This window comes from Anopheles aquasalis, chromosome 3, assembly GCF_943734665.1.
Source record: "Anopheles aquasalis chromosome 3, idAnoAquaMG_Q_19, whole genome shotgun sequence".
Taxonomy (NCBI): Eukaryota; Metazoa; Arthropoda; class Insecta; order Diptera; family Culicidae; genus Anopheles; species Anopheles aquasalis.
In genome coordinates this window covers 41,606,564-41,621,563 of record NC_064878.1, presented here as the reverse complement: position 1 = coordinate 41,621,563, position 15,000 = coordinate 41,606,564, and the positions used below count along the sequence as shown (strand labels likewise).

General features: G+C 47.4%; 1 protein-coding gene across 2 annotated transcripts in view; it reads left to right on the top strand.

Moving 5' to 3' along the window:
• The window catches only part of LOC126578618 (uncharacterized), a 27,766-nt gene that overhangs the window by 6,281 nt on the left and 6,485 nt on the right, over positions 1–15,000 (top strand). The gene's annotated exons all lie outside the window — the stretch shown is intronic.

The following is a 15,000-nucleotide window of genomic DNA, read 5'->3' as shown; positions in this document are numbered from 1 at the left end:
GGCAACATCGGTACATGGGAGTTGGAAAAACGTTTATTTGCATCCACCGGAATGACTGCGGAGTAAATGTTGGTTTAGCTGGTAAGCTGTCTTTTGTTTTATGTTTCTGACGTACTGCAGTCAGAGCGGTCCATTGTATGCACTCACTGTAGCTGGGGAAGGGCCTGCGAAACATCTAATTCAGATCGAACTTTGTACTGACCAATGGTCTGCTTCAAATGTGGTTTCGAATATTACATTTCCGAACAACCTAGTCTGTGCCAGTTATTTGATTTGACTTGATTTATGTAAATTGTTTTTCCTTTTTTTACAAGACTCATTACGTCAATCGAGTCGGCAATATCGCTTTTCTTTAGCATACACTTGCTAAAAATTGTACAACTTTAGGTAGTTAATGAAGCATAGAAGATGTGTTCAAAATTTCAAAAGGATACAGTACCTTTCCATTAATGATGGCGACCGGTTTTGAAAACGTGAGCTTTGAGAAAACCATTTCTTTTTATTGTTTTGTAGTGCATTGAGAGCCATGTATGACGTGCCGTTTTTCTATCCGGTGTATCTTTGTTGGTTTTGCTGCGATTAAAAAACTAAAAATAAAAACGTATGTCTACTGTCCGTTAAATACGTTTAACCTCCAATCCAATTTGTGTCACCAGAACCATTTCACATTCGTTTTCACATTCACGTTCTTTTGTAGAAGGCACATCCTTATTTAAATTGTTGCAAGCTTTAAACAGTAAACCGTTTACTCCTTAAGTGACAGAGAAAGATTGATAAGTTCTATATAACAACAAAGTGTATTTCTATGAATGCTAATCTTCTACACAAGGGACGAATGAAAGGATCTGTTAGCAATTGCAGATATTCTAAAAAAACATTTTCTATTTTCTTGGTTAACAGGAGAACATTTAGTTTATTGTTGTGCCAATGGCAAAGTAAACGGGAAGTAATAGGAGATGAGCAACGCATTCTTTGATACATAGAACTGTGTTCCTTCCCCTTAAAATGAAACATGTAATGTCGTTGGAAATGGACAGTAGACTAGCTAGTAATAAAGATGCTAGTTCTAGAAGATGAAGGGCAAAATGAGAACTCTTCAGCTCTAAAAAAAATCTATTTATGCTCAATTAACAATAGATTACAATATCCGTGCTACAACATCTGCGTAAAACGTTATCAGTTTTTTGTTAATAGTTCAGTTTGAACTGCAAACATTGACTTTACATTTACCAACAATCAACAAAACAACAAACCACAAGTCTTTGATGTTCAGTTCGAAGAAATTAAATTAAAAGTAGTTTCGTGAAATGTCAAATGGATGGTGTGTCAATTCACTGCTGCCACTGCACACTCCCCCCCCCCCCCCCCCCTCTCCCATCATCCACTTATGGAATGTTACTCAACCGGAAACCGAACCGTGCAGGTGAGGCTTTGGTTTCATAAAAATAAAAGAAACGGACAGGGCTTTCGCGTTCTGGTTATCTAATATTCCCAGGAAAGAATGGCCAAGTCCATGCACAGGTGGATGGAGTTTCGTTCGGTACGGAGCGAGCAACCAACCTGTTTTTTTTTCTACACACTGGTCCGGTCCTGTTGGTGACGACCGGTGGTCTGGGTGTCAGTTTTCATTCTCTTGCCGGGGAATTGCGTCCATCGGAAGGAAATTGGGCCCCACTTTTGTCGTTGGGTTGGCTTCGTTTCTGTGATTTTAAATCCGTTTTGCGTATGGCTCGTAAAGCCATGTCCCCACCGGTCATGATGGTGCTATCGCACACACCATGCCTTGATGCCGCAATCGAGTGCCGAGTGCTGAAGCCGCGTCGAGGTAAGAACACATGCCATATACCTGCTGCTAACGGGAGGGGTGGTTGGTCGTTCGGTCGGACAGTTGGTGTTTTGGGATCGTATATTTTTAAACATTAAGAAAGGTAAGGTACCAACACCCCAACCAGCCCCTCCACTAGAAAGGCAGCCAAAGAATGGCACCTTCAAGTGTGTGCGCGACGCTGAAGCACTTTGCTGTTTGGCGCAAGAGACGCTTTTTGACGGGGTCCGGGTGCAATCAACGAAATTGTACATGATGGCGTATGATGATGGCGTACGGTGATGGTTTGCCCTTCAGGAAGCAACAAATACGCAACGACGGAGGCCCCACGAAAGCCCGGGGTCATGTCGTCACGTTGCGGGAATAAACAAAACTCGGTATCATACTGTTGTGAGTGGCGGGGGAGGATCCCTGGGTGTGTCTCTCTTTCTGTCGAGCTGCTGACCTGTCGCTCTTGTCCGACGACGACGGCAATGCTACTGTTGATGATGATGTAATGTCATGCCCGGTTGTCCGTTAAGACTGAAGGACAACCGCTTGACGAAGCCGGCGGTCCTCTACCTGTTTAACGTGGCTTGAAGGGTGGGTGCCATCTTTTGGGTGGCCCCAAAGGTCACTTTTCCGTCCGTTTGATGGCCGGCCACAACCAAACCGGCGATGTTTGTTGTCAATGTTTTCACGAATGTAAGTTTCATTTACCGAGCGCATGAGGAGACGGCCAGGTCACCCCCTTCGAAAGGTCACTCCGGGTCCCGCCGGGAACCGGGAGGCACCATAAACATCATGTGGAGTAGCGCTATAACATGCTCCAGCAAAACACCCGCAATTCGAGCTTCGCTTCGAGAACATCCGATCTGGAAAAAGTGTTGACCAAGGAGCAGGAGCAGGTTCTTTGTCCAGTTCTCGTCGAGTCCAGTGGTGCTGCAGCAACACTTATGTATGGAGCTTTATTGTGGCGAAGGAAGGTACCATATACCAGGTACGCGAAGACTTTCCACCCGCACTGCTCTGGCGCATCGAGACGAAGACGATGGCGATAACTTCACCGAAGCGCCCAATGGCTCCTTGTTCCTGCGGCAAGATATCGAGCGCCGACATCCTTGTGTGTTTTCCTTCTACATGGTGCACCTGGCGGCTGTTGGCTGGAAAAGAAAAATACGGGAATGGAACATAAAAGGAGTAACGAGCAGTAGCCGGAGCAGCATCAAGAGCAGACGTTATGGCACTTCAGTCCGTTTTTTCCACGAACACTCCACAAATGGTTGCGACGGTGGTGGAAAACTGTTGAGGAAAAGGCATCGTGAGGGAAAAATTGGAAACAAAATCCACTACTACCACCACTTCTGCTACCGTTTCTTGAGCGCGCGCTCTGGCACGTCCACCTTCGGCGTTCCGGCGTTCGATTGGGGCGCCGTGACTTTCCTTTTTGGTGATTTTTGACTTCCACTTTCTTCGTCCCCACCTGACAAACGCTGCCCGCAATCAGGAAATGACCACCAAGTGTGGTCTCGGTGGTCATGGTATATTTTTCCAATCGAATCGGAAAAAAAACCAACCGCAGCACCAGCACCAGCACCAGTAGCACCTTTTTGGCCAAAGTGCATCACACACGATTTCATGAATGCAGCGCCACATACACTGGCACAGCTTACTGCGCTCCGTGGGGCTGCGCAACGACTTTGAGTTTGTAATTTAGCCTCCTTCGATTTTGCTTCCTTTTCGTTGCGTTTGTTACAAATTAACACTCAACTGCTTGGAGCTTTCATGTGTGTCTCTCTCTCTCTGTGTGGACAGAAAGAGGAAAATGGCCACAGGGAAAAGCAACACCACCCTTCCCCCCAACCCCGGCGGTAAAAGCGGTGCCGAAGGGTGGAGCAAATTTGGCAACAAATTAGCAACCAATCGGGTTCGGGCTTTTATGTGAAAGTGAACGGTTCCTTCTAATTTACTTTTGAATGCTGATGACAGCAGTGTCTTGTCTGCTTGTCAACGCGCCGGAGACATACGCTGCCGGAAATTGCATGTATGCTTAGGAGTTTGGAGTTGCATAAGCGATTTGTTTCCGCACCGTTGTTCGGTCACGTGAATGAGTTCGAGTTACAAATTGGCCGTCGATCGATGTCATGTTCGAGCATTTCGCTGTCGGTTCTGTCAATAAATTTGATGGAAATTATGGAAAGTGGTTACGCTATCGTATATTTCTTTCTAATCGAGAGCGCAGAGTCCCCTAAAAGCTGTCGGTTCCCTCACGCCCGTCTATAAACTCTCGGCCACAGGAGAGCACGTGCGTCCCAACAGCAGCAGAAATAATAGAGCAACACAACAACAACAACATCTGCAGCAGCAGCAGCATGATGGGGAATCGTTGTTTAGTGCAAAAATGTGTGCCAAACCGTGCGATGTATATTGTGGTAGGAGCGGCATCGCCAATCAGAAATCAGCGGCCGAGAGAATCAGTCATGCACAAAAAAAAAGGCGGCCTCGCGATCAAACTCGCGAACGTGCTCGCGATAAGGAGCACCGAACCGAATTGAACCGGGCCAGCGGCCAGCCTAGGCCAGGCCATCATTGAGCGCACGCGGGGGAGAGAGAGAGAGATTGACTTCATTCAAGCGCGACGAGACGACCACCGGATGGACGACGGCGACGACGACGACGACGCCGAGGTGAGGCTTGTCTCCTTCGATGCTTCGCGATCCGATGCGTTGCTTTCGATTCGCGGCTGCAAGCTGCGCGACGCACACAGTGTGAACCGAGTCGGGGTGTGTGCGCCACGAGGCGAGAAGTAGGCGGCGGCGTGGATGACGTAGTACGTTAAGGTATGCGAGCGCACCGATCGACGTGGTGTCTCCTTCGCCAAGGAGTGTGGAGTGAAACAACTTCGTAGATGGCGATATATTAGGCGCAGCTTGCCAGAGATGCCACACCCTCAGACAGACACACACCGGTTGTTACCCTGAAGAGAGGAAGGGGGGTGCGTGCAGCGATGGGAACCTGGCCGATCCGGAAATTGAGTTGACCATAATTTGATGAGACAGTTGAACCTTTTTTTTTTGGAATCATCGAACCGGAAGAGGTCGAGTTTAAGGGGGTGGAGGAGGGTTTTCTCACCCTTTCGGTGCAGCAGCATAACTTAATTTAAAGAAAAAAAAAATGGTTACCATTACCCTGACCTCCCTTTCCGCCAATAGCGGACATCGCCGTCGAGTGGAAGGTGTAGGAATGTGCATTTTTAACAGCTTTTACCAGGCCTTTTCGGCCTTTTTGGTGGCGCTTAGCATTATATCAGCTTCATGTTGATCGTAGCAATGTGAATTTAATCGGGAAGAATAATGCGGCGCAAGATTATGCTATCTATCGCGCCCGCATAACTCTTAACAGACGGTTATGTTTTATGGAAAAGACTCTCCCAATTAATCCTCATTAGGCTGCGTTCGTGTTGTTTTGTGTACATTCGGTTGTTGGCTCTTGGCTGTAACTCGATACCGGTTACAATCTCTTTTTTGTGTGTCCGTGGTGTTTTTTTTTGCGTGAGAAGCGAGCCAAGCCATTTAAATTCGTTCGGTTTTTTTTTGCACATGAATCGCAACGATGAGAACATCGTGAAACATTGAACCCACTTTCGTGTTTCTTTGATAAATCCTTTGATTGTGTATTATTTCAAGTGATTATTCCCCACGGAAAAGCACAACCACTCACTCACTTCTGCTACATCCGTTTGCCCTCTATTACACCGTAGCGTGGTAGAAAGCACACCTAGAACGAACTTTACTTGTTGTGAGCGTGTTTCTGCAACATTTTTGCCACAAAGTTAACCCACGGACAGGTCCGTTTGCGTGCGTTTTGTCGATATTGTGGCCGTTTGTGGGTTGTTTCCGGCCAGATAAGTCCTTTAAGGCTCCAACGGTAGCCAGCAATTCCGCGAACGCGAGAAGAACGAAAATTGGTGTGGATCGGTGGAGTGTTTCGATTAGGATTGGGTTCGTTGGGCGGTTGGTGACCTGGCAGATGTCGTAACCTCGAGCACGCGACCTCTGTTACCTCTCTCGCTCTCCGAACGCACAGACATCCTATCGTGTGCCACTATCGAGAGCGTATTAATGGGGCGGTAAATGTATAAAAGAAAATGAGAGCCCCCCCCCCCCCCCCCCCCCCGGCCCCGGGGGTTGCCAAGGGGCTGGCCAACACGTGGAAAAAGAAGGATTCGCTACACTTTCCACCACGTGCTCCCTCGGCTTCGGATGGTCTTGGCTCGGTGCGTTTCCATGCCACCTGCTCCGCCTTGGCTACTTGGTTGCTTTCGATTTCGATGTTCGCCCTCCCCAGAGTTGATCGATTGATGGGTGGTGGCGTACGGTTGATAGCAGCGGCGATTGGTTGGGATTTGTCTTTCTTTTGCCCGTGGGGGAGGCGGATTACTGGTCAACAGAGACACGTATCGTACGCCAGGCGAACACGAGATTGGGCAACACGCGCAGCACCAGCACCACGCAACAAGTGTCCGCCCGGGACGGGGGGGTGGACAGTTCGCGTGGCGCTATAGACAGATCGAAAGCACTTTTCGCCGCGTTGTGCGTATGGGTCATCATCGCCAGGCGCAACGTGCGGCGCTCGGTTGATTGGTTGGTGGAGGCCCCCTCAGAGGGGTCCGTCAATTTCCGTTTTCCGTTCGATACACACGCGTCTCGCCACGGCCCCCTCGGAACACAATCATTTAATTAGTTCGATGGTTTCTCTTTGGACAGCGTGAACCGCCGATGTGTTTGGTGGTGGATTGGATTTCTCTCAAGCTTTTCAAGGGGTGGCGCGCGCGATAGTGTCAATAGGAAGGAAATCCAGTACCAGTAGCGACATTTCGCTTCGATTACAGGATCGAGAAGGAGGAGAAGTGTGATGAAAGCAAACTTGTGGCCCCCGGGAGGGGGTGAGTTGCATTTCACACCTTTTCGGAAGTAGTTTTCAAGTCAATCATTGCGGTAGTTTGCAGTTTTATGGGGCGATACTAATTATAGTGCGTAACAAAAGGGAATTTCAAATTTGGAATTCGGTGCAAGTGCTTCACTTTTATTTATAAAGAAGATGGTTCGATGATTCTCTGTCGTTGATGGGGATACGACATTTTGTTGCGCCATTTAGAGTAGGCTTTGATTTTAAACCATAGACGTTGAGTCCAATATGTGGTGATACACTTTTTGAACTTTTGATCGCGTGTTAGTCGTAAACTGTGTCATTTTCCTGTGCCTAAATAAACCGTGACGATGCCTGTTGATCGTTGAGAAGGAATCGCGAAAGTTCCTCTTTGGATAAACGAAACAGTTCCGCTACAAAGTTTTTAACTAGGGCAGTACTTGCCGTTAGACTCAAACTAGTGGCCCAACCTATCAAGAGACTAACAAGTTTAAAAACATTCGAAAGACGTGCTTTGAAGAAGCAACTCATCTTCTATCACGTCAGCCGTGCTGGTCCATTTCGTTCAAAACGTGCAAATGCAAATTTATTTGTTCAGCCGAAATTGCAGATACAGTTTAAATGTCTCTCCGAAGGCACAAGGACAACCCAGTATGCTATTGGAATATACTTCGGTTGCAAAGTGCGCCTTTCGGGGTAGTTTAAGTAGATGTATTCACAAATACGATAAAATACAATTTGTTTTTGATTGAAAAGACATTATGGTAAATTCTTTGTGTTATAAAATTGTATTCTTTTGCCTCGACGGAATTACAGGATTCGAGGATTTTATTCCACAACTCTTATTGGGAAAGTTAGATTTTTTCACTGTTTTTTTACCTCAAATGAATAAAAGTCTAAAAATAATACGGGCTAGTGTTCCGAAACAGACGCTGATGCTATTATCAATCCAATCAAAACCGTGTCACATTTGATAAGAAATCATCAGCAAATTATGTAGGACTACAAATGGAACACGAGAGAAATGGAGCAAAGAAATTTTGCGTCTATTGACAAAATCGCTCGATAAAAGATTCCATGTTATGTTTCCACGCACCGTATCACTATCCTCACTATAAAACGGTATAATTCAACCCCATTCATCCATCTTCAATGTGTACCCAAGATAAGATGAATGTTACGGAATTGGCAAATGGCTCGCGGCATTGCGTTCAATCTGCGATCCATCCCCCTTCCCCTCCCCACCTCTCCACGGTGTTGTGCCAATGTGTTTGACACAACAAACCGAGCGGTGGTGGTGGTGCAGCTTTCCACGCACGCAGGAAACGATAACGATGAGGTATCTCAGGCTCAGCATTTCCTTTTTGGCGCTGGCCGGCGAGCGTCTGCGAGCGTCGTCTCGTGAGCATGCAATAGTTATGATTACATGTTTATCGGCCTCCTGCGTCCGCCGCCGTCCGGGGGCTCGGATCGGAAACACAGCGAAGGAAAATTGCATCGGAAAACCGGATCACAGATGCGGATCGAATGGGAGCAGAACCGGTTGGTCGGGCGGTTGCAAGCTAATGGGCCATACTCTTCCTCTCTTTCTCTCTCTTCGTCTCTGTTATCAAAGATGCTATATCGTTGATGCTGCTGCTGCTGCTACGATGATCATTAGTTTTGATTACGATGGGATGTGGTGTTGTTTGTGTTGATAGCTTTTGATGTTAGAGTGTAGTAACCCTCTCGGCTAGACCTAGGATCTCTCGGAAACATTGGTTTAGGATGCCTGACAACTAAACAAGAATCACGTGCTGGTCGTCGCGAGAAAGTAGTCTCAGCTCCTATCGCCGATTTGGAACAACTTCGCTAGAGAGGGAAAATGGGAAAAATAAGTTTCTTTTTTCTTCATATCTGACCAGCCGGTCGACATTTGATCCGCGCGTGTTCCTAAGCTGTCAATCGGCTCGATCGCATCTGATTCGCATCGCGACCAACCGATGACATCAATCGCAGCAATCCCAATCAAGGATTCCACGGCGATGGTCGCTGCAACGTTGCGAAGAAACACAAACACGCGCGCACACAGTGAGAACAACGTGTTGACACAAATCGCCCCCCTCGGGGGTCTAGTAGGCGGAATGGAATCGGACAACCAACCAACACACGAGTCTCGGCGCGCTGCTGCGGTGACATTTGCCGACGGTGTGGCCTCGCATTTTTCGCGTTGCAATGTTTGATTAAGATGCGAGAAGTGGCGTGCAAACGGAGCTGGGAGCTGTCCATCGTCATGTGACCATTCGCTGTGCTTACGCGTTGGTGACATGATGAAATGGGCCTCAAAGATGGCTCACCAGTGTCTGAGTGTGTCTGATCTGATCTCTGTTTCTGTGTATGCCATCTAAAATGACGATCTTCGTGAGCTTTTTTTTCGTGTGAAATGTTGTAGCCCTTAACAGCTTATCTCTTTTAGCCTTCCGCGGTGTCGGTACTGTTTGGTATCGATTTCTGGGCACAGTCCAGCGCAGATTAGCATGAAATTGGCTGCAAGCGCGCACACACGTCATACATTATTCAGACCAATCAACTATTTGCCTAACCGGCGCGCACTCGATGTGCGATTGTAAAGAGCGTACGGTTAGTAAATTACTCGAGTGCAATTATTATTAATTGTTCTCTCTCTCTCTCTCTTTCTTTCGCTCTACGGCTGCGTAGAGATTTCTTGCCTCTGGCCTCGGTGGGTGGTTGGGTGGCTGGCTACCGCCACGCTAACCGTTCATTCAACCGTGACCGCGACGAAGATCGAAGAGAAGATCGCGCGCCGCACATCGACCGAATTTAAACGAGGGAAATTGATGAAACATAGAAAATAAAAAAATTAAAACACACACTCGCTCGCACCACCATCATACGTACGCACAGTGCAACTTCCAATACCCAACTCCATCTCCTGGGTCTCTCTGGGCGCACAAAAATGGGGAAAGCAAGCGAGCTGCAGCCCGGTGGGTGCCATTACTCCTAGTGGCCGTTTGTCTATTGCTCTTTCGATTGCAGTAGGCTTCTGTTTGTTCGAGAGTGAAAAAACCAGCGGCAGAAAGCAAGCCGGGCGAAAAAAACAACGATTAAGAAGGCGAGCGGAGAGCGGAGACACCGTAACCCGTGGCCACTTTTCATTTCAGCCGATTTTTTGGGCTAACCATTTTCGAAGCCACCCGTCCGTCCAGCCTCACCGGCAGCCACACCACCCTGTCCGTTTTTGGGTGAGTTTGACGGTTGTAAGAAACGAAAGTTTTTTTTCAGTGTTTCTCGATAAGTGAAAGTGAACGTGAACGTTTTCGGGAAAGAGATGATGGTGATGTGGGATGGTGGGAACATGCGGTCCACCGCCAGTCCAGTAGCCGGCCGGCAAAAGGGATTGCATGTGCAGAACGCTCAAACGATCGCAACCCTCAGGCCGATCGGCGGTAATCAATCAAAATGGCGTTTCAATCTGCATTTCGATGACAATGCGGTGAATAGCCGTCATCTGGTTTATGCGAAATACAACCGAGATGTTTGAGTAATGGTCATTAATATCATGGGAACTCATTTGTCCAATTACAGAATACTGATGTGTCGTATTTTGTGTACATTAAATAAATCGCTCCGCTATACACTCTGTCCCACTTCTATCAGACCACAATCACCTTGTTCTAGAAAATGTTTATGGGTTTAAACATTCAATCAAGATTGCTATACATTTTTTTATGCTTTTAAATAAGGTTTTTGCAAATCGATCGAAAATAAAATTTGGCGTTAGATTTTTTTTTTCTATTTTATAAATTGAAGTGTCTGTAAACATTCAACGGCAAACAGTTGCCGCCAAATGTTTGTTAAAGGAAGAGACATTTTACACGAATTTTCTCGTTTCATTTGTCTTTCAATGTTTTTGGTGAATGTTTTCTTTAAAAACCAATCAAGTCGCTCCTTTATTGATCATAGTAGTCATAAAACTGCTCCTGGGAATCAGTGGTATCGACATTCAATAGTGCATTGCATAGCAAAGCTTTGCTTTAACATCTTTTTTTTTTATAATTTACCTCTGTCCCTTGTACATTGTTTAAAATTTCTGCTTTCTTAAATTGTTTGAATAACTCATTAACCAAACATGAATAAGCCATTAACCAAATTACTTGATGACTCTTGTGACAGTGAATGTTAGTGTCCAATTTTCAGTCCAAATATCCTTGCATCAACTCCTGCTGAAATATCAGCTTTCAACACAGTTCAAATGATGAATAAATATGATATTTAAGGTTTAAATTTTAAGAATCAAAATCAACCGAATATAAACATTTTTTATATATTTTTTTCATGTTCATTAGTACCCAAGAACAGTTACAAAAATGTACCCCTTCTCTGCATGAGTTGCACTGATACAAGATAAAAGACGGTAATTAATTTTTAATTTCCACGTGGGCTGGTTCCTTCCGGCTGCTTTTTTGGGCCGGAATCATTCCAGCGTTTTACATCCCGGCAATCATCCACGGATGCATCTTCCTCCACTCCACATCTTTGTCCACTTTTGCTTTGCGATCGATCGAATGATATCGGGCTCATAATTATTGACAGCCGAGCGACGAGTCCCAGAAGAATCAGAAGCGTATCGTTTGCACCAAAAGCGATGGCTTCCAGTGTTGCTTAACGGGAAGGTAGAGCGATAGAGATTATCACTCGCCCGATATGATGCGGTGCCGGATGATGTGCTAATCGCACATTGAACGCAGCGTGGCAAAAGGAAAGGCTTAAGAAAGAAAAGAAAAAAAGCGCGAAGGACCTAATTGCGATGGAAGATTAATGCGCTGCGCTCTCTCGACACTCTCGCGAATCGACTTTTTGGCGCGCGCGGTGGCTTTGGGAAGTGGGGACGTAATCGCCGGCACCGATTGCAATCTGCAAACCTCTCTGGCATTCTATTGAAATCTCTGTCTGCCGGTGCTGCTGCTGCTGCTGCTGATGATGATGAAACTTGGGCAAATATTAATTCGAAATCGCACCATGGAACATCACCACTTCACGCCGGAGATGTTTCTTATGGATTAATCCCACGGCGGGGAAGGCTAGTGGCTAGTTAGCAAAAGAGGGTGCTCCATGGTGTCACTTTACGTGGCTCTTGGTTTCATATTTTCGCCATTCGCCTGGTGTGTCACCCTCCAAATAGGTGAAGAGAGATGCTGTTTCTCTATTTCCTCCATCAAATACGGTAGCCCAATGGTTCCCACTGGAGATGGAGTCCATCGTGGAGGAGGCGTTTGTCTTGGGCAGCTTTCTTCAGCCACTAAACACAGTAGGGGGTGACCCGCGGGGTGCTTTGGACTTTGTTTCACATTTAACACATTCGCACCCTTTTCTGGGCATGGCTGGGTTGAGAAAGGCCAATGGCGGCGAAGAGTGTGCCGCGGTGTATTGTTGATTGTGACGCGACGACAAAATGAAGTGAATGATGTCCAAGCGCATCTCGCAAAGCGATTGAGATCTACACCTCCTTACAGACAAAAGGGGACGGTACTTTCATAGTGCATTGTTGTGTAGTGAAGGTCTTAACACCTTCATGAATGGGACACGAAAAAGGTGGTCAGAGTGGTGGTCAAGACGCACGCAGAGTCAGTCCCCCTGTGTCCCACAATGCATTCGCAGCTCGCTCATATAGTAGCCCACGATGAAAGTGTTGCGTCCGTGCGGGCGAGGCGGCCTGCTGCGACCCGGGTCGTCTAGTGTGGCGCCCGCCGGTTCGTTCAGGTTCACCGCCAATCGGTTAAAACCGATTTTCTCCTTTCCACGGTGCTGTGTCACCCCTGACGGGCCGGACGCATTTGTTTTGCTTTCGATTAGACCATTAATTGCTCCTTAGTTCTGGCCGATTAGCTTTGGTGTTGGCATGGCGTCGCCGCCGTCGCGGGGGGAGGCATAATCGATCGATGTGTGCTTGTACTTTTAAACGATCATGTGGCTAGTGGCTTGCTCTCTCGCCCAAACACGCACCTTGGGGATTTGTTTACATGTTTTTGGAGCAACCAATTGAACGCTACTTAAGCGCTGCCCACTCGGCTTTGAAAGTTGAGCTACAAAATGGCGTAGCGAAAGGCATAAGCTGCTGTGTACCACAAAAACGCTCCACCGACGGTCAAGTTTAATGCTACCAGCTCCTGCTCCGGGACTCTGTTTATGTTTGCTTTGTTCGATTGGATCACCTTCCAGTGATTGAAGTCCCGTGTTGTGTTGGGGTTCAGTTCGGATTGCATTGCACTTGACCGTGCGCAACAATCGAATGCTTATGGGGGCGGGCGGGGGATTATTTGAATTCCGAACGGGGACCGGTCGTATTGCGTCATTCGATTCACACTCTGATAGAGCTGTTTATCTATCTCTCGCGGGCGCGATTATCTCTGGTGATCGTTGGTCTATTTGGCAGCAATCGCTTAACTTCTTCAACACACGACGGGTGGTTAAGGTGATCAATTGGTGATCATTGCATAAGGGCCGGGCCCTCTCTAAAATGGTAATTAAAATGGGCCCCGGGGGGGCCCACCTTTAACACTCGTCCATCATTAGCTGATGATGGAATATGGCCTTCCGAAAGATGGTTTTGGCTGGTGGCTGCTTATTGCGAGGCGCATAAATATTGAGCTGGTGTGAAAGATGAAAATAGAAAATGGGATGTGTGGTGGTTGAGAAATTGGAATTCGATTTCGTAGTACGACGTTTCGAAGACTAAACGGCATCTCGAGTATTTGGAACAGTGCTTATGGCGGATCTTAGGGTTGCTTCTTCTGCCCTTCTTTGCTCGGCTGCCCACCTGTCCCCTATGCAAAGCACCTTGCCACGTTCCGCCGCTAAAAGGGCTACTTAATCTTGTCACACCGCGGAAGGCCACCAGCCAGCCATCCAGCCATCGGAGAGGATGTAGAGACCTATTGCCGATGGGGTGGTACCGGTTTGTTGGTTCTCCTTTCCCCCACCGGGCAAGACGCGGACCAATAAATAAAGAGGTAACGGAGCTTTCCTTTATCGCCGATCCCCGCCGACGACGGTAGCGTTGAGGGAACCTTTTTCCCAATTCAATCGCCACCACTCAGGCAAAGTGGTTCCGCGTCCAACACTGCAACACTCTTCGACTCGATCGACCGACCGACCGACCGTACGGTGCACGGTGACGACGTGAGTCGAAACCATAATCAGCATCGCGGCAGCACTGGTGTACTGGTTGTTTGAAGGTAAATCCGTGGGATGGATTGAAATTCAAATGTGTGTTCGTGTTCGTCATCAATCGGGGCGTCTATGAACGACACGGCGTTAGCTTCGGTCTGCGGAGGTTTGCATTGGACTTGTCCCTTGCTTCGGCGACACGCGGTTGTCGCGTCCCATCGCTCTGGAACTTGCTGTGTGTGCGGTAGCGACGACGACGACGACGACGTCATTCATCCACGGGACCGCGAAAGGTTAATGTACCTTGCGCTCGCTGATGTCGCCACTGGCAACGCCACCGCCACCGCTGCTGCTACAGAGCTCGCCGGTTGGATGGATGGAATGGTGTTAAGTGTTATTCGCACCTGATTTTCGAAGGCTCGCTCCTCTCGGGGCAGTCTCGGGGGAAAAATGGAGTTTAACCGGCCGAATGTTTGTACTCTCCTCCTGCGCCTCCTCCACGGTCCATTTCTCCCTTTCCAAGTCTCGTCGTCTCCGGTTCTCCGGTTCTCCGGTTCTCGACGCTGTTTACACGGTTTACCCACATACATAAATTAAAGACGTTTGTGGAACACCACATTTCGTATGTATATATATATTTATACACATTTCGTCGATAGGAGGTGTAGTTATAGCTGTTCTGGTTCTGCTGGTAAGCGCCTCTTAGCCTCTGGTTGACTGTTTTCCATGTTCGAGCAGGGCGAGCGGCATTTCATTTCAGCGGCCCCCAAAAACCACCCCCTGTTGTCACACGTGACGGGAGCAGATGAAGGCAATGAATTGGACATTAGCATGTGATTAGATATTTTAATTGTCGTTGCCAGCCAGAGAGAGAGAGCTCGAGAGCTGGGCTAATTAGTTAGCATAATTGGGACACTTCTGTTTGGGCAATAGGGTGGGTTATTTTGCGGTAGTAATCATGTTGCTGGGCCTTATGTTTGTTTTGTTTGCTGGGAATGTTTATTGCTTCATCGAGTTTGACGCTGTGTAGCCCTTAGTTTTTTTTCGTGTTTTTTCTTAAGTGTACTCACCGATGGCTGCATTGCGTAGTCAGCTTTTGC